Source organism: Trachemys scripta, chromosome 17 (genome assembly GCF_013100865.1).
Source record: "Trachemys scripta elegans isolate TJP31775 chromosome 17, CAS_Tse_1.0, whole genome shotgun sequence".
NCBI lineage: Eukaryota > Metazoa > Chordata > Testudines > Emydidae > Trachemys > Trachemys scripta.
In genome coordinates this window covers 1,423,653-1,447,445 of record NC_048314.1, presented here as the reverse complement: position 1 = coordinate 1,447,445, position 23,793 = coordinate 1,423,653, and the positions used below count along the sequence as shown (strand labels likewise).

Below are 23,793 nucleotides of genomic sequence, written 5' to 3'. Positions count from 1 at the left end.
GCTACCGGCTTCAGGGTTTGCCGGGCAGCCCCCAGACCCTGCGCCCCCGGCCGGCGCTTCCCCAGCGCAGCTGGAGCCCGGGAGGGGAAGCGCCCAGCCGGGGGCGCAGGGTCTGGAGGCTGCCCGGCAAACTGTGAAGCCAGTAGCGCTCGGGCTTTGGGCAGCCCCTATGCCTCCGGACCCTGCGCCCCCAGCCGGGCACTTCCCCTCCCGGGCTCCGGCGGCGCAGGGTCCGGAGGCACGGGGCCTGCCCGAAGCCGGTAGCGCTCGGGCAGCCCGGCTCTTAAACAGAGCCGAAGAGTCGGGGAGGAGCAGAGCCGCCATTTTCCCGGACATGTTCGGCTTTTTGGCAATTCCCCCCGGACGGCGGTTTGAGTGCCGAAAAGCCGGACATGTCCGGGAAAAAGAGGACGTATGGTAACCCTAGATTTAGCAAAGAGATGGGCCTGTATGATGTGAAGTTGGATACGTCTTTAGCAGGTTTTGGGAAGCAGTCTGTGCTTCTCTCTAGGCATCAGGGGCCTCTTTCTCTTCCAAAGATCATTAAAGACCTGACAGTGGCTGTACCAGCTGGGCTCTGACAACTTGGTAGAAACCCAGCCAGGTCTGGGGATTTACCATTTTTAAGTCATTTAAATACCTCCATAATTCCACTGGGCTTAATGCCCTCCTGCAGGAGTAGCTATTCATGTATTTTAGGTAACTTTGCATTAATTAGGCCTGGTCTACACTAGGCGTTTATGTCGAAGTTAGCGCCGTTACATCGAATTAACCCTGCACCCGTCCACACCGCGAAGGTATTTAGTTCGACATAGAGGTCTCTTTAATTCGACTTCTGTACTCCTCCCCGACGAGGGGAGTAGCGCTAAATTCGACATGGCCATGTCGAATTAGGCTAGGTGTGGATGGAAATCGACGTTAATAGCTCCGGGAGCTATCCCACAGTGCACCACTCTGTTGACGCTCTGGACAGCAGTACGAGCTCGGATGCTCTGACCAGCCACACAGGAAAAGCCCCGGGAAAATTTGAATTTGAATTCCTTTTCCTGTCTGGCCAGTTTGAATCTCATTTCCTGTCTGGACATCGTGGCGAGCTCAGCAGCACTGGCAACGATGCAGAGCTCTCCAGCACTGATGGCAGTGCAAGCTCAGAATAGAAAGAGGGCCCCAGCATGGACTGATCGGGAAGTCTTGGATCTCATCGCTGTGTGGGGCGATGAGTCCGTGCTTTCCGAGCTGCGATCCAAAAGACGGAATGCAAAGATCTATGAGAAGATCTCTAAAGACATGGCAGAGAGAGGATACAGCCGGGATGTAACGCAGTGCCGCGTGAAAATCAAGGAGCTGAGGCAAGGCTACCAGAAGACCAAAGAGGCAAACGGACGCTCCGGATCCCATCCCCAGACATCCCGTTTCTACGAGGCACTGCATTCCATCCTCGGTGCGGCCGCCACCACTACCCCACCACTGACTGTGGACTCTGAGGATGGGATAGTGTCCACGGCCGGATCCTCGGACATGTTAGCGGACGGGGAAGATGAGGAAGGAGATGAGGAGGACGAGGCAGTCGACAGCGCTCACAACGCTGATTTCCCCGACAGCCAGGATCTCTTCATCACCCTTACAGAGATCCCCTACCAACCCTCCCCAGCCGTTACCCCGGACACAGAATCTGGTGAAGGATCATCCAGTAAGTGTTGTAAACATCTAAACATTTATTTGTAACAGAACATGATTATTAACAATGTAAAAAATGGGTTTCTCATGATTACTTTGAATAACTTAACGGTTCAGTCATGGGCAGTGCAAGTATTTCAAAAAAATCTAGCAATGTCCGGTTTTGCATGATTGTCCTGCCCAAGCCGCTCTACTGTGTAGTCCCTGCTACTGCAGCTACAGTAAGATGCGGTCTATATGTCCGGGGATGGAGCAGAAATCCTCCTGGGACATCTCAAGGAAGCTCTCCTGCAGGTAATTTGAAATCCGCTGCATTAGGTTCTTGGGGAGAGCGGCCTTATTGGGTCCTCCGTAGTAGGACACGTTGCCGCGCCACGAGACTAGCAAGTACTCCGGAATCATTGCTTGGCACAGCATGGCGGCATACGGCCCTGGTCTTTGGAGGCTTTCCCGGAGCATTCTCTGTCTGTCGCTCTCAGAGATCCTCATGAGGGTGATGTCGCTCATGAAGACCTGCTTTGAATGAGGTAGGGGAATGTTATTAGTGTTGGCTGGTTTGCAGCCACGCGGTGGAGGCGGGAAAGGGTCAGCCGAAAGGGATCGTTCCCGGGGACAGCCGCGAGGGTGTGGGACAGGAGCAAACTTCCTGCTTGCCGGATTGCTGGCAGCAGGGACCGACATTGATTTCAATGTGAAATGAGGCCATTGCTAATATTAAAGTTTTAAGCTGCCACGAATCTACGGCTTACCATGTCTGCCTGCAACAGAAATTCCGTTGTCCTGACAGGGTTCTCAAAAGTGCTCTGCAAAACCACAGACAGTGAATGCGAAGGCCGAGAATTCGACCTTGTGCTGAGTGCGCATGTGATAGGTGCTGTGCATGGTCCTGTTCACAGAGAAAGACTATGTTCTTTGTTCACAACTACATTTATGTTTCTGAGGAATTCACTCCCTTTTTCCCATTCCCACAGCCCCATCTGCGACTGTCTCACAACCTAGCCTGTCATCACACTCCCAGAGGCTAGGGAGGATTAGGCATAAGAAGAAGAGGACACGGGAGGACATGTTCTCCGAGCTTATAGCCTGCTCCAGAGCACAGGCAGCACAGCAGACCCAGTGGCGGGAGAACTTGTCCCAAATGCACCAAGCCAACATGGATCGGGAGGAGAGGTGGCGTCAGGAAGACCAGCAGGCGACTCAAACCCTGCTTGGACTACTGAGGGAGCAAACGGACACGCTCCGGCGCCTTGTGGATGTTCTGCAGGAACGGAGGCAGGAGGACAGAGCCCCGCTGCAGTCCATCTCTAACCGCCCTCCCCCGCCACCAAGTCCCATACTCCCTTCACCCAAAGTGCACAGAAGGAGAGGCGGCAGAGTCCCTGCTAACTCTCACTGCACCCCTGCAGAGAGCTCGAGCAGCAGAAGGCTCTCAGTCCCCAAAGTTTGACAAGTTCTTTCCTTCCCGCCTGACACAAGCCCCCGTCCAAGTTTCACTTCCCAGTCCCCTGTGTAGTTGTTAATAAAAAATATGTTTCTGTTAACTACTGTTTCCATCATGTTCTTTTGGAGGAGGGGGGGAAAGGGGGTTGGTAATTGGACAGGACAGTCACCTTTGGCAGGGTACATAGTCGGGGGCAGGCACAGCAGCAGGGCACATACATAGTGCAGTGATGCAGTGACTACTTACCCTGGTTAGTCTGGGAGGTTCTTTTCATGTTATGTGGTGGGAGGTGGGTTGCTCTGTGACTTTGTGGCACGGGAGGGCAGTTAGAGATCTGAAGCGGCGGTCCTTAGGCAGGATCACAGAGCCACACAGCAGGGGATCTGTAAGCGTCCCCCCCCGCCACAAAGTCACATAGTACCCCCATACACACAGTCCCTATCAGGAGGGGTGACAGGCTCCGTTGAAAGAACCATCCCACCGCACCGGAGCCTGTCAGTCCTTCAGTTTAGAAGCTGCATTCGCGCGACTACACTACACCCGCTCCGCACCACAGTCTGCGTCCCAGTTTTAAAAAATTCCCACGAAAACAGTATTACAGAAAACGGTGTGCTTTAACAAAGTAGAACTATTTTTATTTTGAAACGTGTGTTGGAAGTGGGGTGAAGGCTTCTCTGTACACAAAATTAGAAAGTCACAGGTTACCCTGCTCACTCAGGAACTTTGCTTTCAAAGCCTCCCGGATGCACAGCGCTTCCCGCTGGTCTCTTCTAATCGCCCGGCTGTCTGGCTGTGAGTAATCAGCAGCCAGGCTAATTTCCTCAACCTCCCACCCCGCCATAAAGGTCTCCCCCTTGCTCTCACAGAGATTGTGGAGCACACAGCAAGCTGCTATAACAATGGGGATATTGGTTTCGCTGAGATCACAGCGAGTCATCAAGCTTCTCCATCTCCCCTTGAGACGTCCAAAAGCACACTCCACCACCATTCTGCACTTGCTCAGCCGGTAGTTGAAGAGTTCTTTTTCAGTGTCCAGGGCACCTGTATAGGGCTTCATGAGCCAGGGCATTAGCGGGTAGGCTGGGTCCCCGAGGATGACTATAGGCATCTGCACATCCCCAACAGTTATTTTGTGGTCCGGGAAGTAAATACCTTGCTGCAGCCGTCTAAACAGACCAGAGTTCCTGAAAACATGAGCGTCATGAACCTTGCCCGGCCATCCCACGTAGATGTTGGTAAAACGTCCCCTGTGGTCCACCAGTGCTTGCAGCACCATGGAAAAGTAGCCCTTTCTGTTAATGTACTGGCTGGCCTGGTGGTCCGGTGCCAGGATAGGGATGTGAGTTCCATCTATGGCCCCACCGCAGTTTGGGAATCCCATCGCTGCGAAGCCATCTATGATCGCCTCCACGTTTCCCAGGGTCACTACCTTTGGCAGCAGTACATCAACGATTGCCTTGGCTACTTGCATCACAACAACCCCCACGGTAGATTTGCCCACCCCAAACTGGCTCGCGACTGACCGGTAGCTGTCAGGCGTTGCAAGCTTCCAGAGGGCTATGGCCACTCGCTTATGGACAGTCAGGGCTGGTCGCATCCGGGTGTCATTGCGCTTCAGGGCAGGGGACAGCAACTCACAAAGTTCAAGGAAAGTTCCCTTCCGCATGCGGAAGTTTCGCAGCCACTGTGATTCATCCCAGACCTGCAGCACTATGCGGTCCCACCACTCAGTGCTTGTTTCCCGTGCCCAGAATCGCCGTTCCACGGCATCAACATGACCCATTGCCACCGTGATGTCCTCGGCGCTGGGTCCCCTGCTTTCTGAGAGGTCTGTGCTACTCTCACACTTCAGGCCATCACCGCGTTGACGTAGCCTCCTCGCCTGACTTTTCTGCATCTGCCTCAGGGCAACCTGTATGATAAGCTGCGAGGCGTTGAGAGCGGCCACAACTGCAGCGATGGTTGCAGCGGGCTCCATGCTCACAGTGCTGTGGCGTCCGCGCTGTCAATGACTTGAAAAGTGCGCGAAATGATTTCCCGCCGGCGCTTTCAGGGAGGGAGGGAGGGCGGGAGTGAGTGATGGATGGATGACGACAGTTACCCAAAAGCACCCTCGACACATTTTTTTACCCAGAAGGCATTGGTGGCTCGACCCAGAATTCCAATGGGCAGCGGGGACTGCGGGAACTGTGGGATAGCTGCCCACAGTGCACCGCTTCCAATGTCGACGCTTTCCCCGTTAGTGTGGACTCACAAAGTCGAATTACTGTCCTTAGTGTGGACACACACGTTCGACTTTGCAATATCGATTCCAAATATTCGATTTAAGTAAAATCGAACTACTCTCGTAGTGTAGACAAGGCCTTAGATTATGTCAATATTTATGATTTGCCCAAGGCACATGATAGGCTCTTCTGGGGTTGACATTTTCCATTCCCATCCTCAGTTATTGGGGGTTGTCTTGTTTTACCTGTTAGTAAAATTTGATCAAAAACCCTTCAGCCTTTTTTTTTTCTTTTTTCAGTTTTCCATGAGTGAAAAATTAATTGTGTACATAAAGGTGTTTAAAACAAGGCTATAGGCTAGACAGGATCAAAGGGTGGAGGCTGCAGGCTGGCACCACTGCAGGGGCAGAGTCAGGGTCGTTTTGGTGGGTCTGAGTTGTAACAAACTAAGTGACTGCAAGCAACATTAAAGACTCTGCTCTCTGTATGGTATCACTGAGTATATTTTCTTAGAGTTTGTATTGGATTGGATTTGGACCTCACCCACCTCCCGCACCCCAACCTCCTACCGCAGCTCAGAGCCACCTCCCACACCCTGAACCCCTCATTTCTGGCCCCACCTCAGAGCCCACACCCCCAGCCCGAAGTCCCCTCCCACATCCAAACTCCCTCCCGGAGCCTGCACCCTGCACCCTCCCACACCCCAACGCCCTGCCCCAGCCCAGTGAAAGTGAGTGAGGGTGGGGGAGAGCGAGCGACGGAGGGAGGGGGGATGGAGCAAGCGGGGGTGGGGCCTTGGAGAAGGGACGGGGGTGGGGCAGGGGTGTTTGATGTTTTGTGATTGTAGGGTTGCCAACTTTCTAATTACAGAGGAGCCACAGCATGGTAGGAAGTGACCCGGGGCAGTATAATTTGGGGTGGATCAGCAAGTGGTCTGGCTAATGGCCCTCTAGGGCCCTGGGTTGGGAGCGGGTGGAATGGGTGGATCTGGGACCTCCTACCTTGCTCCCCTGCACCTCTGCCGGGGCAGAACCTAAAGGGAGTGGAAGAGACAACATTTGGGAGACATAAAATTATCCCAGTTTAGATGGGGGTGGGGTTTTCACACCTTCAGACACAGCTGGTTGCTCTGGCTGGAAGAATGGCCCAGTGGTTAGAGCACCCGGGAGCTGGCAGGCCTGGGTTTAATTCCCTGCTCCCACCACAGCTGCCCTGCGTGGCTTTGGACAGGTCAGTTAGCCTCTCTGTGCCTCAGTTTCTCAGCTGTATTGCCCTGCCACACAGGGGGGTGTGAGGGTAAATGCATTACAAATATTGTGAGGGGTTCAGATACTATAGGCCTGGGGACTGGGCATGTGCCTCAGAGAGCCGTCTTTTTTCAGGCAGATTCTCTTCCCAAGCAGTGAGCTCATCCCCCGCCTCCTCCTGCTTTCAGGGGGCATTTGCCTGCTTTTAGACACGGCACATTGCAGAGGACGAGCTCGGAGTGCTGTACTGTAGGAATCCAACGGCCCTGGCTACAGCCCAGAAGCTCCGATGCCTGGGTTTGCTTTGTGTTGTTCCCTCTACTCTCCAAGGCAACACTGACCCTGCAGTTAGTTACTAGGACAACGCCGCGGGCCTGCTCGGTGAGGAGGCATTCTGTCCAGTTGGCCATTTTCTCGAAGGCTCTGGAAAGCGGGAATTGTGGGCGTGTGCACAAACAGACCCGGACGGACACATGCACACGTGCAATCAGTGAACAGACCTGCGCGAACGCAGGGGCACACACGGAAACATGCTCACACGAGTCCAGCCACACACACACAAACAGTTGTGCGCGCACACAGGACACCCACTCAACCAGTTGTGCAGGCATACACACCAGCACAAACACAGTGAGGAACACATGTTCACACATGGATACACAAGCACATAGACATGCAAGATTGTACGTGCGCACTCCTCTGTACATATATGTGAACACACGAACACCTACGCACAAACATCGGTACATGAGTGCCCACAAGCACACAAACACCTGAACACATGCACATTGAATGCAAGCACTCCCAGCATGGGCACACATGCACATCAACATGGGCGTGTACACAGGAACATACAGACACATGCGGGTACCTAGGCAAAGGCATGCACAGACACACGTGCAAGTGCCTGGGCACAGTCATACATGCATGCGTGTACACCCCCCCCCCCCCCCCCGCCCGATTAAAGAGCTCTGCAGCTGCAGAATAGCTGGTTGGAAAGGTCAGTAAGGACACCGATGTATTTCTGAGAGCAGTCCCCAGCCTCGGTTCACGTGCTCCCTCATCACTTGGGAGTGACCCTGGCCGTTCCAAGAGCCGCTTGACGCTAAGGAACACGTCTTTATTTATGCTTCACAGCTGCACACAGCAGGGGGAAAGGGGGGAAGGAGAGATGGGAGGTTGGCCCTGCAATCCCCAACCCCTCCCAGGATTAGGGAGTCAGGGAAATCTACGGAAAGGACTGGGGGCGTGGGAGCCAGGAGCCCCACCCACTTCAAACACCATCCGCCTGTTGGGCTCAGCGATGCCTGTTTCAACCCTACAGGTTGGGCAGTGCCCAGGCAGCAGGGGCAGCTGTCAGGAAGTAGAATTGTGACACTGCTCTTAGGGTCACCAGATGTCCCGATTTTATAGGGACAGTCCCGATTTTGGGTCTTTTTCTTATATAGGATCCTATTATCCCCCACCCCCGTCCCGATTTTTCACACTTGCTGTCTGGTCACCCTAACTGCTCCGCTGCTTTTTAAAGCCCTGAGCAGCTCTGCCGGGGGCGTGGTGTATGTAGGGTGACAATTTTGGTTGGACGTATTCCTGGAGGTTTCATCACAACGTAATCTTTAATTGAAGATTAATCTTTAATTCCTGGAGACTGCAGGCCAATCCTGGAGGGTTGGCAACCCTAGGGGGGTTCATCGGCGCTCTGCTGCTCGAGCCGTGTGCTAAGTGGTATCTGTGTGCACCACCCACCTGCCTCTCAGGGATCCCCAGGTCAGCAGGTAACAGGTCTTTGCTGTGATGACTCTGTGGTGAGGACTCGTTCCCCCTTGACAGTTGTTCCTTCCCCACTTTTAAGCAAACTCTGAAACGCTTTGCCCTTTTATGGCATGATCCCTCTTGGTCCCATAACCTTCCTCGGCCTGAGTCCCGCCAAGTTTTATTAGAATTGTTTTTTACTAGCTTTTCTGTCACACGTCTGTGCGGCACCCTGCACACCTCTACACACTTGCAGTATCCATATAATCCACTTTCTAAAACTGTCCAGTCCAACGCATGTAACATCACCACACTGCCCCCATCCCCTTCCCCTGGAAAACGCTCACACAGGCTGAGCTGTGAGATCCTGGAATGAATCCGGATTAGAAAGGAAAGAGGAGTGGAGCCACGCAGACATGTCCGTCATCTCCAATGAGAGGGAAAGAAACACAGGAGTCTGGGAAGATGATCCATGTTATAAAATTACCTTGATCCCCTCAAGGCTAAATTTTATTTTTGAATATACTGGGTAAAACACCACTGGGGAGAGAATCCAGGCGGTGTTAACTTGGGGGCACGACCCTGTGAACATTTAGGCCCAGATCCTGTATTTACGTTCCTTAATCCCATTGAAGTCAATAGGCGTTAGGTGCCTAAATACCTTTTGAAGATCTGATCTTATTACTGAGCCATAGGGTGAAATCTTGGCCCTGGTAGCAAAACTCCCCTTGGCTTCAATAGGGGCAGGATTTCACCTGTAGTGCGTTCTGTGAGGAGCCCCGTCGACAGAAATGAAATCACTTGAGCTCGTAGGTGCTGCGCTTAGCAGTGAGCGTTTGCAGGAACAGCTCCTGATTCGTAGCACCGGCAGGATCCTGCAATGTCGCGCATTAGAAAACCAACACAGGCCCCTGGGTGCCATCTCCAGTCCTGCACTGGGGTACGGTTCTGTGCTGGAGTGTGTGAGTGATAACGAGAGACAGAGAATGCGTTGGGGAGGTGCTTCCCGTATGAGAAATGAGCCCATTCCTGGAGCCCATTCGGTAAATGTCTATCAAAGGGCTCAATCCTGCAGCGTGCTGAGTGCTCCGGTCCTGGACTAAGTGTACTTGGGGATGGGCTTCACGCCAAACGCAGGGCTGTCGCCAGCACTGGCTCCACTCGCATGTTTACAGGGCAGCATGCGCTGAAGTGCTTCGCTGGATCAAGGCCAGATGCTCGGCACCCAAGCCCCGGGGGTATAAATCTGTTATAATTCCAGCTGCTTTTTAGCTCAAGTGAGCTGCTCGTGCTTTTAGCTCTGGCGGTCCTGGTTCAATGCCCAGTGCGTTGGCCAAAATGGCGGCGGTCACATATGCTTTTCCTACCAAGGAGCCTCAACCTGGCCTTGGAGGCGCCATTCCAGGCTAAGAGGGTGGTTCAGACTCACTCTCCTTGAGTCCGTGGCTTTTATGTGGGGGCTGCCACTGAAGGGGCCACTTGTGTGGGCCCAGGAGGAAGTGGAGTGGAGCCACCAGCTCATTCCATGTTGGTCACTACCCTGCCATTAGCTTTGCATGTCCACTTTACTAACTGGGTCAGGCTACAAGGTGCCACTGTGGTGGGCATCGTAGAAATGCCTAGGGAGATGGTAGCCATCTAGTTCGTCAGTCACTGCAAAGCTGGGCTCGATCAGAACTGGTGACAGCTCCCCTCCCCCATTCACACTCCATGGAGCCATCCAGTCCTGGATAATATTGAATTTTTAAAGAAACTGAACAAACAAAGCTTTGGAAGAAGCTCACATTTGGGTGTTGAACAATATTTAGGCATCTAGATCAGTGACTGAATTTTCAGAGGTGAGATTTGCGTAGAGCTCCCATATACTTCAATAGCAACTCTGGTTGCATGGCCCATTTGAAAATTAGCTACTTATTTGGGTGACTAACTTTAAAGACCCAAGACTGAGGATGTTGCCTTTATCATTAACCCCCTCACTGCCAGTCCAGCCTGTGTAGCCGTGATTTTCTGACATTCCTCCCGAAATGACCATAGGACGGTGTGACGTAGCTGACGCAGGACAGCGCTGCAGGTATGTTTTGCACCGTTTCTGGTGCAGTAACCAGCAGTAAGGTGACTAATTTCCTTCCCCCTGCCCCAAGAATGTACCCAGCGTTCCAGCTGGAACATGATTTTATAGGGATGCCCGCTAGGCACAGAAAGCTGCTGATGGGATGGGCTGCTGAGGTCTCCATCTCAAACTGAACGTGTCTTTGTTTGGCGCAGCGCAGTGCTCCCTGGGTGTTTGTGTTAAACCTTCTGTGCACCCTCTGGAGCTGTCAGGGCAGCGAGGCGAGCAGTGCCCATAGGGGAACTGGAAGTGCCGAGTAGAAAGGCTTCCAGAGGTCAGATTGAAATAGAGGTGGAAGATCAAGGAAAGGGAACTGGGGTGTGAATAAATAAGAGATGCTGTCGGTAGGGCGAGGGCTTGCAAAATGCTCTTTCTTTTTGCATCTAAATGGCAAGATGGGTGCAGAGAGACAGAGGTCAGATCTTTTGTTGGACCAACTTCTGTTGGGGAGAGAGACGAGCTTTTGAACTTGCAGAGCTTTTCTTCTTCTGGCCTGAGGAACAGCTCTGTGCTGCTCGAACGCGTGTCTCTCTCCCCAATAGAAGTTGGTCCAACCAAAGATAGGACCTCACCCAGCTTGTCTCCCTATATCCTGGGCCCAGCACGGCTACAACAACACTGCAAACAAGATGGGTGTGGAACAGAACAGTGGCTGAGATCCCTCCTGGTCCCTAGGGACCCAGAATCAGAGCTCCGGGGCCGAGACCTTAGCTGCTGCAAAGAGGATGGGATCCCACTTCAAGCCTTTCCCTGTAAGAGGCAGAACCTCCCCCAGCCCTCCTGTGCATCAGGAAGATTCAAATCCAAATCCGGACATGACCTTTGCTGCTCCGGTCCATCTCCTAGGTAAAGCCTTGTGCTGGGCAGGCAGCCACGTGGGGCAGGTACAGATCAAGGGTCAGGCAAAATTGGGTCAGATTTCTGCGAACCCTGAGGCTCCTCCTATTCCTTTCTGCCCGGGAACAATAGCGGAAGAAATTTGCAATGCATTGTGGGTCAAATCCTGCCCCCAGTTCCATCCAGGCCGTGTCAGTGAGGTCAGCAGGGGTTACGTCAGGACATGAGATTCTCCTGATGGCCAGTTCAGGAAGGAACTTCCTTCCCCCCTCAATCCTGATCTCCTCCCCCTGCAGAGCCCTGCTCAGAACAAATCCCTGAGACCCGCTAGCCGTCCCCTCCCTGGCAGAAAGCAGCGTTCCTGAGCCAGCGCTACACGGTAGAGAAATGCTCAGCTGTTGGACGTACAGCCGGACCAGGCAGCAGCTTGAAGGGCTGCGCTACGGTATTATTTTAGAAGGGGATAAACATAGGGAGAAAGAAAATGCTTTCGAGTTGGGCACAGTGCCCGCCAGGCTAGGGAGGGAGGGGAAAGCACAGCTGGAGGGGGAGCAGAGACGCCCGTGCAGTATAACTCCCCCACTCCCTGTCTCTCTGCACCCGGCTTGACATTTAGATGCAAAACGAAAGAGCATTTTGCAGGCTCTCCCACGATGGACAACAGCGAATTTACTCAGGCCCCACTTCCCTTTCCTTGATCTTCCTGTCTCTATTTTGATCTGAGCTTTGGGAGCCTTTCTTCTCGGCACTTCCAGTTCCCCTATGGGCACTGCTTGCCGCGCTGCCCTGGCAGCTCCAGGGGGTGCACAGAAAGTTTGCAGTGGGGCGTGGGGTAAGCGCTGTGACTGAACACCCGTAGCACACGGGGAGCTGTGATTAATGAACAGTAGATTCCCCAAGGAAGGAAAGAAGGAAAGTCTCCATCACCACAGAATTGCAAATCTGAATGAAGATTCAGTAGCTATCAGAACCATTCACCCCAACCTGCAATATGCACAATAGGTCGAGTTCCTTGGAGGTGCAATCAGGGGCAGTAGAATTGTACCTGTTTACACCTGCAGTAACTCTGTGCCAGTTACTAGGAGTGACCCCTTGTGAACATTCTTATCAGGGAACAATCCCTCTCCATTCTCCCACGAATGAACTTGGCCTCTTTGTTTCTGCTGTCTCAGTTACAAAGTAGAAATACATCTTAAAAGGCTCGGTTAGTCCAAAGCAAAAGTTGGAATGAAGGATTAACTAGGCATTCACTCAATAACCTCATTTCTCCTTTATCCCTTGGCAGGGTCCACCTGTGGGAAGCAAGATAGCAGAAGGAAATACATTATCAATGACCATTTGTACTGTGCCGTTGATTTACCTATGCATTTACAAAGCACAGAGTTCACCCTCTAACACTACTCTTGTTTGCTGGGGATTGAAAGAGGCATTATTTTGTTCCATTGATCCCACTAAAGAGCTGCAGGTGACTCATGGGGCTCTTTATTGTGGTTGGGTTAGTAGCAAAAGTGCATTGGTGTCAGCAGTGGGATTTTACACCAGTGGGGACAAGACTCCGCCAGTTAATGCACAGACACAATGGAGCTCAGAGAAGCCTCCAGCTCCAAAGGCATCATCTGAGGGTGCGATTGCTCTTTGGCGTCTTTCAGAGTCCCTGTTTAAATACATGAAAGCAACACCGCACAATGCCAGTCAGTCAACAGAGTGAAGCAGAGTAGGATTTCCCGTGCGCAATGCTGAAGCTGCCTCCCCTGGGGGCTTGTTGGAAAATGCTACGCCCACCAGTTGTTTGTTGCCTTTGTTCTTTTGGATGGAATCCCAGTACATCCAGAGTCAGGAATGAACTTGCTGAGCTCAGCCTGGGGGCCAAAGGCAGCAGTAGCAAAAGGCAGCAGCAGGCGAAGGATCCGAGTTCCAGCTTGAAGGAATAGAGAACATCATGATTTAAAACAGGCATGGTTTCCCCCAAGAGATGAACAGCAGAACCTAAGCTTCTCCTAGGAAGGCAGCTCCTCTGGATAGCTTCTGTCTGTACCCAGTTGCCCCCATCTGATCTCCAACGTGGGATATGTCTGGCTCGAAAGAGGCGTTCTCAACCCATGCACTACAAACACAGATTACACTCGCCATTTCCCTTACAGCAGCTCTTAGAATCTGTCCTCATGGGCTTTGCTCTGTCTTGTGCCGTCAGCTAGACCAGTGCCTCAGGACTGGGGAGGGTGGCTTAAAGCTCTCTTTGCCCCCTGTACTTGGGCCAAGCTCAAATCAGCCAAACTGGATAATCTGAGGGCGATGGATTCCAAAGCTGGAGGGCAGGGCAGGAATTTGGCTACTCACAGCACAGTTCATCCATGGGACGGGGCGGGTGGAGTGTAACTTTGGGGGCACCAATGTAAATCTGACACCTTGACCAATGATCAGACATCCTGGGAATTCTATCCGGCCAGCACAATACCTGTCTGCAGTGTTGAAGTAGCCGTGTCGTTCCCAGGATATTAGCGAGACAAGGTGGGTGAGGTGATATAGCTTTTACTGGGCCAACTTCTGCTGGTGAGAGACCAGTGTTGGAGTTACACTGAGCTCTGTGACCAGAGGAAGAGCTCCTGTGCAGCTCGAAAGCTTGTCTCTGTCACCAACACCACAGGGCACAAGAATGGCATTCTCAGCCAGGGTGGCATCACAAGAGCAGGAGCTCCAGAGTTTTGGGGGGTGAGGGACGGCGTTGATTGAAATATGTGCTCTTAGCAGATCGCGTTTCTCCACAGGTCTGTGGCACTGGCCCTTTATACAGAGATAACAAACAAATGCAATGAGCGGAAACTCCAGAGTCAGGGTGAGAAACCACAAGGCTGTGGTGAGAGCTCGGAAAGATTACGTTAGGCAGGATCTTCTCATGTACTTAAATCTGTCCACACTTCTGAACTCCATTGCAGCTGACAGGAAGGGTCGGCCTGTCTATATATGGATCCACCCTATGGAGGCTGCAGCACAGATGTTCCCTGCAGATAGGGTGACCAGATAGCAAGTGCGAAAAATCGGGACACAGTTTTTTTCGGGGGGGGGGAGTTGCGGGGGGGTGTAGTTGCCTATATAAGACAAAGCCCCTAATATCAGGATGGTCCCAATAATATTGGGACATGTGGTCACCCTACCTGCAGAACCCCTCTGCAACGCCTACCAGCATTGGCTGTGACCGGGGCAGAACAGCTCCATCGCACCGGGCTGCACTGGACTAGCCGGTGTGTCCACGTGAGGGTTTTCAGGGGTTATTTCTCCCACTTGTATGAAAGTTCAGTACCAGGGAGCTTTATAGTCTGTATTCTAGCTGGGATCCCTTTGGGCGTTAAGTGTTTACCTGGGAATTCTTCCACGTGAATTAACGAATCGAAGCAATTCTCTCCCTGTGTCGCTTGTGCAGGCTTTGCTAGCTAACACAGCCCACCTAGCATTCCCTGGGCAATGAGACGAGCCTGCCCGTCTCCTGAATCTAGTGATGGGAGACCGGGTGACAGCGCCAAGGTCCCCTTGGGAGGCCAAAGGAATGCACTTTGAGTGACCACTTAGGCTACATCACTGTTCCCCAGGACTGGACACTAGACTTGAGGGGCATTTTACGGTGTATCAGAAGCAGGAAGACTGGGAGACACTCTGAGGGTCTGCTGAGCGAACAGGAAGTAAAGGAAGCAGTCCCAGGGGATAAGGGCATTGCAGGGAATCTAAATGATTCCCGGGCATCAGTCTTCCCCCCAGAGGTTTTGAGGAAGTACTTCCCCAGGTCTGTTTTTTTAGGTAATAAAGCTGAGGTCCTGCCATGGGCTGAGATGTTACAAGAGGAGGGGCTGGAACAAACTGATACATTAAACAGCAGAGAGTCCCCAGGCCCAGCTGGCAGGATCCAAGAAAGAACTGAATGAAGTGGCTGAGTTGCTACCGTCTCCTTCCATCTCATTGAAATCGTTGGCTGCGGCAGAGACCTGGACAGCAGCAAATGTTGCACTTCTCCTCAGTATCTTTTTTTAAAGACGATCCTGGAAATCACAGAGCAGCGAGCATTGCCACGGTACAGGTGGCAATAACTAAAGAGAGAATTTGTAAATTTCTGAGGTGAAGATAGGATGGGGACAAACCAGCCGGGCTTCCACAAAGGAACATTGTGCCTTTCCATCCACTAGAATGCTCTGGACAGGTCAAGAAAACAGCAATAAAGGAGAAGCAACTAATAGAAATCCCTCACAGGATGCTGTTAAGGAAACTAAGGGTATGTCGACACAGAGCTGGAGGTATGATTCCCAGCTCGGGTAGACATGCCTGTACTAGCTCTTCTAAAAACAGGAGCGTAGCCACGGTGGGGCGAGCAGCAGGAAGGCGAGTACGTACCTAGGGTTTCAGATGGGATTGTAGGGTGACTTGCACCTCCAGCCACTCATGGCGCTGTGACTACACTCCTATTTTTAGCACACCAGTTCTATCAGAGCTAGCGCAGGTATGTCTACCCAAGCCGGAAGTTATACCTTCAGCTCCGGTGGAGCGGCACTCGCCGTAGCCATGGGGTGAGAAAGAAAACACTGTGAGGGGTCAGAAACTGGTTAAAAGTATTAGAAAACAAAGATTTCAGAGTGGTAGTCATGTTAGTCTGTATCAGCAAAAAGAACAAGGAGTCCTTGTGGCACCTTAGAGACTAACAAATTTATTTGGGCATAAGCTTTTGTGGGCTAAGACCCACTTCATCGGATGCATGCAGTGGAAAATACAGTAGGACGATAGATATACACAGAGAACATGAAAAAATGGGTGTTGTCATACCAGCTATAACGAGAGTAATCAATTAAGGTGGGCTATTATCAGCAGGAGAAAAAAAATTTTTTTAGTGATAATCAGGATGGCCCATTTCCAACAGTTGACAAGAAGGGGTGAGTAACAGTAGGGGGAAAAAATTAGCATGGGGAAATAGTTTTTAGTTTATGTAATGACCCATCCACTCCGTGTCTTTATTCAAGCCTAATTTAATGGCGTCCAGTTTGCAAATTAATTCCAATTCAGCAGTTTCTCGTTGGAGTCTGTTTTTTGAAGTTTTTTTGTTGAAGAATTGCAACTTTTAGGTCTGTAATTGAGTGTCCAGGGAGGTTGAAGTGTTCTCCGACTGATTTTTGAATGTTATAATTCTTGACGTCTGATCTGTGTCCATTTATTCTTTTGCATAGAGACTGTCCGGTTTGGCCAATGTACATGGCACAGGGGCATTGCTGGCACACGATGGCATATATCACATTGATAGATGTGCAGGTGAATGAGCCTCTAATGGCGTGGCTGATGTGATTAGGTCCTATGATGGTGTCCCTTGAATAAATATGTGGATAGAGTTGGCAACGGGCTTTGTTGCAAGGGTAGGTTCCTGGGTTAGTGTTTTTGTTGTGTGGTCTGTGGTTGCTGGTGAGTATTTGCTTCAGATTGGGGGGCTGTTTGTAATTGAGGACTGGCCTGTCTCCCAAGATCTGTGAGAGTGAGGGATTGTCCTTCAGGATAAGTTGTAGATCCTTGATGAAGCTTTGGAGAGATTTTAGTTGGGGGCGGAAGGTGATGGCTAGTGGCGTTCTGTTACTTTCTTTGTTGGGCCTGTCCTGGAGTAGGTGACTTCTGGGTATTCTTCTGGCTCTGTCAGTCTGTTTCTTCACTTCAGCAGGTGGGTATTGTAGTTTTAAGAATGCTTGATAGAGATCTTGTAGGTGTTTGTCTCTGTCTGAGGGGTTGGAGCAAATGTGGTTGTATCTTAGAGCTTGGCTGTAGACAGTGGATCGTGTGATGTGGTCTGGATGAAAACTGGAGGCACGTAAACAAAGAGTACGAATTTGTTGCCAGTTGTCATCATGACAACAGGGGACTATCTCAATGGCCTAATTCTCTGTTATGAGATTGCCCCTTTGCTCCACAGTGGTAGTACAAAGAGGTGGGAAATGTGGCTTAATCAGCTACCCAGGAATTCCCAAGCATGGGGTGGGGGGGAGGGCTGGGGAAAGGGGCTGCAGGCAGAGAGCTTATGCCCTCCAGCTTTCCCTGGCTGCTGGAATGGCCTCTTGGGTGTAACTTAGACCCAGCCCTAGGGCTAGACAGACACTAAGATGGCTTCAAGCCACCATTCTCCCTCCCCCTCCAAGGCACAGCTCAGATGGACCCAAGAACTCAGCCAAAGTGTCTTATAGGCAGTACTAAAATATAAGGGCCCAGACCCTGTAAGGTACTGAGCACCTGCAAATCCCACTTACATCAGTGGGATCAGGAAGTCCTGACTCAGAAGTGAAAGCTCATGGGAGATTCGCCGAAGTAAAACCAGAGCCAGGATTGAGGATTTGGCCATATGGAAATGGAGCTAAGGAGAAGCTGTAATGAACAAGGAATGCTCTGAAACTTATGGAAGGACAAGAGACAATAATGCATCTCAGCTGTGATTCGGATGTGGAAGGTTTATGTTGCCAAATGCAGATGATATCATTTGTAAGGAATAAACAGAAAAACAGCTGTGCAAAACCTGTGAGCGCTCGGAACCAGACTTTTGCCGAGTGGCATGGATGTGCGAGGAGTTGGGCACACTGGCATGAAGGTTGTGAAATGACTGGCACATTGCACCAAGCAGCTCAATACCGCCAAGAATCTGGTATATTGCTTGTCTTCTGCATCCTACAGAACACTCCTATGAACAATATTGATGTTGGCTAAAAAGTGTATCCTGGGGTTTGGACCGTCACTGGGGGTCCTCCTGGATGTATCTTGTAAGAGGAAAACTGATCAGGGAGACAAATGACTGGGGATCCTGCGTGGGACTTGGGCCAGTTTTAAGGAAAACGATCAACAATTGCCTTTTTCTTCTCCCAAGCCAAACAAGGCCTCCAGCTCCAGGACACTTCTGCCCCAAGGAGGAGCGCTGCACATTGCAGTCTCTGGCCCACCAGCTTGTGTGTGTTCCGATGGTTCGTAAGTGATGATTTGTTAATTGATGACAACGTGCTGGGCTCTGACGATGCAGCTGGTGGACTGGGACAGTTCCTCCGCCAGTGAAGTCAATAGCGCTCCAGACACCAGCTGAGGGGCTGGCCTGAGGTGCTTTCAGTCCTTGGATTCGGTTTGTTCTGATCGGATCCTCCCCTCCTCTCTGGACACACCATGTGAGACCAGTTTACAAGAGGCAGCCAAGGGAATTATTGCAGTCTGGCAGTGGGTCAGCGCTGTGACCCCAGGCGATTAATTGGATTTACTTGGATCCAGTCAGCTGAAACAGCCAAGAAGTCCTGCAACTATGGTTACTTTCCGCTGTTCTCCCAGACGGATAGACAGCCTCTTCCCCAGGGCCCTACGCTCCCTACACACAATTCCTGGGGTCCTCCCCCACCCACACTGCAGTGCAGGGCAGAATGGGAGCCATGTGGTCAAAGCTGCAGAACCTGGTAACAGGTTTGGGGGAAAAGAGCTGATTTTCTTCCCACCCACAACAAGCCGATTTCAATTAGTGACAGGAAAAGGATTTTGAGGGAGAAAGTCCTAAAAGAGAATAACCCCAGAAAACTAAACTGGGCCAGAGCCACTTGGAACAGGGCCTCTGTGCAGAGCCAGCAGCCATGAGGCTCCAAAGACAGACACAATGGGATGCAAGCCCTTGGCTGCTTCTGCAAAGGACAAAGGAATGCACTGAGGAAAAACAAAAGCCGCTGTGAAGGCTCCAGCCGGCAGAGTGTACCCCCAGTGACCTGGGCCCCAGGGGCGTGGGGGTGGGGGAGGCAGCATTTCCTCTGGAGGGGTCAGCTCACTGGGGGCCCAGGGAACCCAGCACTGGATTATAGCTGCTCTTGTATGGGGGGCGAAGCGGGGGCTGACCAGACTCCTGAGAGGGGCTAGGCCAGGAAAGTCCAGTTGCAGCCAGGGATGCAGCAGCCTTGACTGTCTGCACAGGTGTCCCAGAGCACGCGTCTGCCTCGGCTTCCTCGCTTTTGGCTGGTTCAGCGGTGCCGGGAGGGCTGCGTTTTGGCCCCCTACATCTCACCGACATTCCCTGTAACACATGTGGCCACACGACAATCTTCCGGTTACTGTGCACATCACACACGGTTCCACACACAGCTTCTGGCGGGCGCTCCAGGGCTTGGCCAGAGACTTGGGCGGGGCTGGCTTTCACTTACCCCCGCACCTCCCTGACACCTGACTTCCCAGTGGTGGAAGCATTTGGCCCCCTTGGATGCAGCCCTGTCATCCTGTGGGGGTCCCACCCCATCTACGGGCTCATTCCTCCTAGGCTTGGCCTATCTGGGGAGTAGGGACCCTGGCGGCTCCGGTCAGCACCGCTGACTGGGCCATTAAAAGTCCGGTCAGCGGCGGAGCGGGGCTAAGGCAGGCTCCCTGCCTGCCATGGTACCGTGGGGCTCCCGGAAGCAGTGGCATGTCCCCTGTCTGGCTCCTATGTGTAGGCACAGCCGGGTACTCTGCACACTGCCCCCGCCCCAAGCGCCGGCTCCGCAGCTCCCATTGGCTGGGAATTGCGGCCAATGGGAGCTGCGGTGATGGCGCCTGTGAACAGGGCAAAGTGCAGAGCCACCTGGCAGTGCCTCTGCGTAGGAGCTGGAGGAGGGACATGCTGCTGCTTCCAGGAGTGGCCTGAGGTAAGCACCTTCCAGATCTTGCACCCCGACCCCCACCCCAAACCCCTGCCACAGCCCTGAGCCCCCTCCCGCCTTCCAAGCGCCTTAGTCTCAGCCCAGAGTACCCTCCTGCACCCCAAACCCCTCATCCCCAGCCCCACCCCAGAACCCGCATCCCAAGCCGGAGCCCTCACACCTCCCCACACCCCAACCCCCTGCACCAGACCCCTTCTGCACTATGAACCCTCAGCCCCAGCCTGGAGCCCCCGCCTGCATCCCCAGCCAAAGCCCTCATCCCCTCCTGCATCCCAACCCACTGCCTCAGCCCAGAGCCCCCTCCCGAACCCTGAACCCTTCATTTCTGGCACCACCTCGAGCCCGCATCCCCAGCCGGAGCCCACACCCCCTCCTGCACCCCAACCCCCTGAGCCCACCCAGTGAAAATGACCGAGTGAGTGAGGGTGTGGAGAGCAAGTGATAGAGGGAGGGGGGATGGAGTGAGTGGGGGCGGGGCCTCAGAGAATGGGCAGGGCCTCGGAGGAGGGGCTGGGAAGGGGGTGGGGCAAGGGTGTTCGGTTTTGTGTGAGTAGAAAGTTGGCAACCCTCGTGTCTGGAACAGGGCAGCCGTGACTCCAATCCCAGAGAGCCCCCTCAGTACATCCAGCCAGCCATTTAGGGCGTCAATGCAAGAATGGGAGGTTAGGGTTGGAGTTAAATCAGTGGCTCAGAGAGGCCTGATCCTGATGTAAGTCGTCCTTGCTTGCCCACGTCTCACCACTGAAGCCAGTGGGAATACGCGGGTAAGAGTGTTCAGACCTGGGCTCGGGAACCGTAACATGGAACTCATTATTCAGGGGTCACGGGGGTGTGAATGAGGGCAGAATTTAGATCACGGTGGGTCAGATTTTCAAAATGATAAACTCCTACATGACGTGGCCAGTGCTCCACTGAGACCTGCTGGTTCTGAGCTCCTTTGAAAATCTGGCCCAGGATGTCCATCAGCACTGGAAACTCATAACAGTTTGGATTGTGACCTTAAAAGTTTGGAAAACTGTAGACTGGAACAAAGCAGGGTCTGCTGGATTGGGGAAAAGGAGTTAGACCCGTCTAGAAAAGCAGAGAGATGACATAGAAGAAAGTTAGCAATTAATTACAAGTCAGGTTTGATAAATGCAGAGAGTAACAGAAGCTGGTCTCTGACTCCTCCTCCCTCTGCAATTCAAACCAGTAGATTTGATTTTACTGTTGAAGGGATGGAAATGTGCACAGGAATGCCAGCAAGAACATGAATATTACAGAAATTCAGACTAGATTAATTTGAACAACAGGACACCCGCCCCTTTAAACTGAGACCTGGCACTGTTAAGAGAAAACAAAAAATGCCAAGACAAAAAATATCAGCTGAATGCGCCCAATGGCCAGATCAAGGGGTGCCTTCAACAGGAACCTAAACTCACTTTAGTTTTCATTCACACATGTCTGAGCCACTGTAGATTGCTGGCTCCTGCTCTGAGATATTTCCTCCCCCCCCCCCCCCCGTACTTGTCCCCCAAGCGCTGCCCGGGAATGTTCTTTTCAGAGACTGGTGTTTCTTGGGCAGGGCTGTGCGTGCACGTTCCATGCTTGCCTCATCCCTGTCAGGGCATCTGGTACTTGCATTGCATCACTGCCCTGGCTGCTGAATACCAGGGCTCCCTCAGCCGCCTCTCCTGGCACATGTGACTCTGTAGCATGTACAGGGTGTGTGTGTGTGTTTGGGTGTGTGCATGCACGGGAGGACAGCTGTGATTTATTTAGAATCATAGAATCATAGAATCATAGAATATCAGAGTTGGAAGGGACCTCAAGAGGTCATCTAGTCCAACCCCCTGCTCAAAGCAGGACCAATTCCCAGCTAAATCATCCCAGCCAGGGCTTTGTCAAGCCGGGCCTTAAAAACCTCCAAGGAAGGAGACTCCACCACCTCCCTAGGTAACGCATTCCAGTGTTTCACCACCCTCCTAGTGAAATAGTTTTTCCTGATATCCAACCTGGACCTCCCCCACTGCAACTTGAGACCATTGCTCCTTGTTCTGTCATCTGCCACCACTGAGAACAGCCGAGCTCCATCCTCTTTGGAACCCCCCTTCAGGTAGTTGAAGGCTGCTATCAAATCCCCCCTCATTCTTCTCTTCTGGAGACTAAACAATCCCAGTTCTCTCAGCCTCTCCTCATAAGTCATGTGCTCCAGACCCCTAATCATTTTTGTTGCCCTCCGCTGGACTCTTTCCAATTTTTCCACATCCTTCTTGTAGTGTGGGGCCCAAAACTGGACACAGTATTCCAGATGAGGCCTCACCAATGTCGAATAAAGGGGAACGATCACGTTCCTCGATCTGCTGGCAATGCCCCTACTTATACAGCCCAAAATGCCGTTAGCCTTCTTGGCAACAAGAGCACACTGTTGACTCATATCCAGCTTCTCGTCCACTGTGACCCCTAGGTCCTTTTCAGCAGAACTGCTACCTAGCCATTCGGTCCCTAGTCTGTAGCAGTGCATGGGATTCTTCCGTCCTAAGTGCAGGACTCTGCACTTGTCCTTGTTGAACCTCATCAGGTTTTTTTCTGCCCAATCCTCTAATTTGTCTAGGTCCCTCTGTATCCGATCCCTACCCTCTAGTGTATCTACCACGCCTCCTAGTTTAGTGTCATCTGCAAACTTGCTGAGAGTGCAGTCCACACCATCCTCCAGATCATTAATAAAGATATTAAACAAAACCGGCCCCAGGACCGACCCTTGGGGCACTCCACTTGAAACCGGCTGCCAACTAGACATGGAGCCATTGATCACTACCCGTTGAGCCCGACGATCTAGCCTTTCTATCCACCTTACAGTCCATTCATCCAGCCCATACTTCTTTAACTTGGTGGCAAGAATACTGTGGGAGACCGTATCAAAAGCTTTGCTAAAGTCAAGAAATAACACATCCACTGCTTTCCCCTCATCCACAGAGCCAGTTATCTCATCATAGAAGGCAATTAGGTTAGTCAGGCACGACTTCCCCTTCGTGAATCCATGCTGACTGTTCCTGATCACTTTCCTCTCCTCTAAATGTTTCATAATTGATTCCTTGAGGACCTGCTCCATAATTTTTCCAGGGACTGAGGTGAGGCTGACTGGCCTGTAGTTCCCCGGATCCTCCTTCTTCCCTTTTTTAAAGATGGGCACTACATTAGCCTTTTTCCAGTCATCTGGGACCTCCCCCGATCGCCATGAGTTTTCAAAAATAATGGCTAATGGCTCTGCAATCTCACCCGCCAACTCCTTTAGCACCCTCGGATGCAGCGCATCCGGCCCCATGGACTTGTGCACGTCCAGTTTTTCTAAATAGTCCCGAACCACTTCTTTCTCCACAGAGGGCTGGTCACCTTCTCCCCATGCTGTACTGCCCAGTGCAGCAATCTGGGAGCTGACCTTGTGCGTGAAGACAGAGGCAAAAAAATCATTGAGTACATTAGCTTTTTCCACATCGTCGGTCACTAGGTTGCCTCCCTCATTCAGTAAGGGGCCCACACTTTCCTTGATTTTCTTCTTGTTGCTAACATACCTGAAGAAACCTTTCTTGTTACTCTTAACATCTCTTGCTAACTGCAACTCCAAGTGTGATTTGGCCTTCCTGATTTCACTCCTGCACGCCTGAGCAATATTTTTATACTCCTCCCTGGTCATTTGTCCAATCTTCCACTTCTTATAAGCCTCTTTTTTGCATTTAAGATCAGCAAGGATTTCACTGTTTAGCCAAGCTGGTCGCCTGCCATATTTACTATTCTTTCTACACATCGGGATGGTTTGTTCCTGCAACCTCAATAAGGATTCTTTAAAATACAGCCAGCTCTCCTGGAC

The 23,793-nt window shown here is 52.0% G+C and overlaps 1 pseudogene; it reads left to right on the top strand.

Annotated features, from left to right (window-relative positions):
* LOC117867167 overlaps window positions 1-23,793 on the top strand; it is a 658,956-nt pseudogene that overhangs the window by 74,319 nt on the left and 560,844 nt on the right.